Consider the following 3,783-nt stretch of genomic DNA (forward strand, 5'->3'; position numbering starts at 1 on the left):
ATATATATATATAATTGTTGATTCGTTTACAAATTTTTCTTTTTTGTCATTATATCATAGATAGAGGGAGACAGACAAGCATCAAATAAGAAGGACGATAGATTGAAATTGGAAGGGATGGCAGGGAAACATCACAGATTAATTGGAATCGATAGATCCTCATAGGAGTCAATAAATAAATAAATAAATAAATGCACAATAAAATATACGAATAAGGGGACAGGAAAGACTATGAGGCCATTATTAGTTTCAGTTTAGTTATCTATGTTTCGTACATCACGTAGCTTCTTCTTTGATCGCCCATTAATGGACCGGGTGTCACTAGCTATTACCATCATTAATCTAATTAGTAGAGATGTCATGATTTAGATATTGTTGTTGTTTGTCTGTTTAAGTCCTTAGCTGCGAAATTCAATTCTATGGTTATTGCAGTGATAATTACTACTAAATATTTATCACAAAATAGGATTGCTATTTTCTGCAGGTCATACAGTAATCTCTCGCCATATCGCCATATCGCGGTTCACCTATCGCGCCCTCAGTACATCGCGGATTTTTCTGGCTAATAATATGTAAATTTATATCGCGGACTCCTCAGTATATTGCTGGCCAATATTTCTTCCATATTTCATTCTCTCTATCGAAGATTACATATGAATGGAAATGTGGCTGAAAAAACTGGTTAGCCTAAAGCTTATCAGCATGTACGCCCACTTGCATTGTCGAAGATGTTATACAAGACATCTCCACTATCTTTAATCTCTACGTGGAATGGATTAAGAAAGAAAACAAGACGATAAATACTTTAATTCGGACTCAGAATAGCATTTTAAAATAGGATTATATTTTAAAGAACAGGAACACATCTTACGATACCTTAAATATATTAGAGGAAATCTTGAATCTTAAAAATTCGAAATATCGGTCTTAAACCATTTAATCGTCATCCGGTCTGATTCTGGTTGGATTTCAACATCTATAATGAACAATCCATGTCTGATTCCGTCTGTGTTTATCGACTCTAGTTTCTTCTCGCCATAAAATAATGCACCATCGAAATACCGTATCCTAGCAACACACACCGTTTTAACATTCATCTTAACAGGATGGATGTACCCGTTTATGGACGGAACTGTAATCCTTCTCTAAGAGGAAAATTATAGCCTAGAAATCTCGCATAGTTGCAAATATAAGCTTTGAAAAATCAATATTCATCGAGTTAAAGATGACCTATATCGATTATATGGATGAAGCACTGATAGCATTTTCTATGGAATAATACACTGGACTAATCTTATGCTGCCTTTCTCCATACTAGCATGAGGCCTGAGAGGGTTTTGAAAAGATCTGGCAGCAACTTCTACCACGGCTGAGATATACGAAGTTAACATCATAGACTAACATCTATCCTTCAAATTATTCTCTACGTTCTTATAATTACATTTTTTTTGTTGGCACTCCGTCGCTTACGACGTCGAGGGTTCCAGTTGATCCGATAAACGGAACAGCCTGCTCGTGAAATTAACGTGCAAGTGGCTGAGCACTCCACAGACACGTGTACCCTTAACGTAGTTCTCGGGGATATTCAGCGTGATACAGAGTGACAAGGCTGACCCTTTGAATTACAGGCACAACAGAAACAGGAAGTCAGAGTGAGAGAAAGTTGTGGTGAAAGAATACAGCATGGTTCGCCACCATCCCCTGCCAGAGCCTCGTGGAGCTTTAGGTGTTTTCGCTCAATAAACACTCACAAAGCCCGGTCTGGGAATCGAAACCGCGATCCTATGACCGCGAGTCCGCTGCCCTAACCACTGGGCCATTGCGCCTCCACTGTAGGTAGTAATGACTCTCTTATATAAGAAGTGATGTGAGACCGGTGTGAGACTCTGTATTTTTATAATCATGTTCTTCAGAGTATTTCATAATGTATTTTGAAATGATTTGAATGTAAAAAATGCTTTCGGAATACGCAATCTTGGAATTATTTGAGTGTAGTAATGCATCTTGGATATGATATGATATTTTGGATTAAGTAATAATGTACTTTGAAATAATTTGATTCTGATAATCTATTTTTCAGTGCATATTACTGTATTTTGAAATTATTTTCCTGTAGTAATATACGTTGGAATTTATTAACTGCAATATATAGTGCATTCTATGTATGTATGTAAGTATGTGAATATTTATATATATATATATATATATATATATATATGCATTATACTTTTGTTTCGAGTTCTGTTTATTTAGTTCCAAGCTTGTACTAAGAAAGGAGTGGCTGTGTGTTAAGTAGCTTGCTTACCAACCACATGGTTGCGGGTTCATTCCCACTGTGTGGCACCTTTGGCAAGTGTCTTCTACTATAGCCTCGGGCCGACCAAAGCCTTAGGAGTGGATTTGGTAGACGGAAACTGAAAGAAGCCCGTCGTATATATATATATATACACATGTATGTGCGCCGGAGTGCCAGCAACAACTACCTACACATGTAATGGTTAGTTTCTAGTCTTCATTCAATATGTAGTGTGTGAATATCCTGTACAATCTATAAGGCAGCGAGCGGGCCGAATTGTTAGCATACCGGGCAGAATGCTTAGCGGCCTTTCGTCTGTCTTTACGTTCTGAGTTCAAATTCAGCTGAGGACGACTTTGCCTTTTAATCCTTTTGGGGTTGATGAAACAAGTACCAGTTGATCACTGGGGTCGATGTAATCGACTTAATACTTCCTCCTAAATTGCTGACCGTGTGCCAAAATTTCGAAGCCAATATCCTGTACAATCTAGGTAAAAGTATATGCACCATTGTATCAAATCACCTGAGAGGAAAGACTAAAAGAACGAAAAGATATTCAGATTGGATGACGTTATCCAGCAAAAAATTAAATGAAAAGTTTCCTTATGTCCGGCATTTTAAGGCTGTAAATGTTTTTTTATCTCTGAATAAATGAAACCCCCAGAAGCTAATATCTTATCTATGGCCGTTGTGATATTTCCCTTCTGAGGGAAGGGAAACAGCACACATTAATTGGAATCGATATATCCTCATAGTAGTCAATCAATAAGTAAATAAATATATAAATCCACAATGAAATATAAGAATAAGTGAACGGTGAAGATTACGAGGTTGTTATTAGTTTCATTTTAGCAATCTGTGTTTCGTATATCACTCAGCTTCTTCTTTGATCCCAATTAAAGGACCTGGTATCACTAACTATAACCATTGCTAGTTAAGATAGGTTGTGATTTAGATATTGTTGTTGTTTTTGTTGCTGTTGTTGTTGCTGTTGTTGTTTTTGTTGTTTAACTCTTCAACTTCGAAATTCAATTCCATGGTTATGATATTAAATATCGACCAAAAAAATAAATAAAAATAGAATTACTATTTTCTACAAGTCATATCTCTGCTATAAGCTTGGCATATCTGAGCAAAAATAATTTCAAACATGACGTTCTTCAACATAAGATAGATTGGCACATATACATAAACATATATATATATATATATATATATATAATAACATAATATATAGTTATATGCATATATCCATACATATATGTACATACCGACATCTATATGTATACATACAAGCATATATGGGTACAGGACATCACAAAAAACGTTAAACACAATGAGAAACGAAAACATAAAGACGAGGACAGAAAACGAACTTTTAACGTTTTTTGTGATGTCCTGTACCCATTTATGCTTGTATGTATACATATAGATATCGGTAAGTACATATATGTATGGATATATGCATATAATTATATATTATTTAT

General features: G+C 35.4%; 1 long non-coding RNA gene across 1 annotated transcript in view; it reads right to left on the reverse strand.

Moving 5' to 3' along the window:
• Positions 1-3,783, reverse strand: part of LOC106875037 (uncharacterized) — a 91,219-nt gene that overhangs the window by 48,332 nt on the left and 39,104 nt on the right. The window lies entirely within an intron of this gene.

This window comes from Octopus bimaculoides, chromosome 14 (genome assembly GCF_001194135.2).
Source record: "Octopus bimaculoides isolate UCB-OBI-ISO-001 chromosome 14, ASM119413v2, whole genome shotgun sequence".
Classification (NCBI taxonomy): Eukaryota; Metazoa; Mollusca; class Cephalopoda; order Octopoda; family Octopodidae; genus Octopus; species Octopus bimaculoides.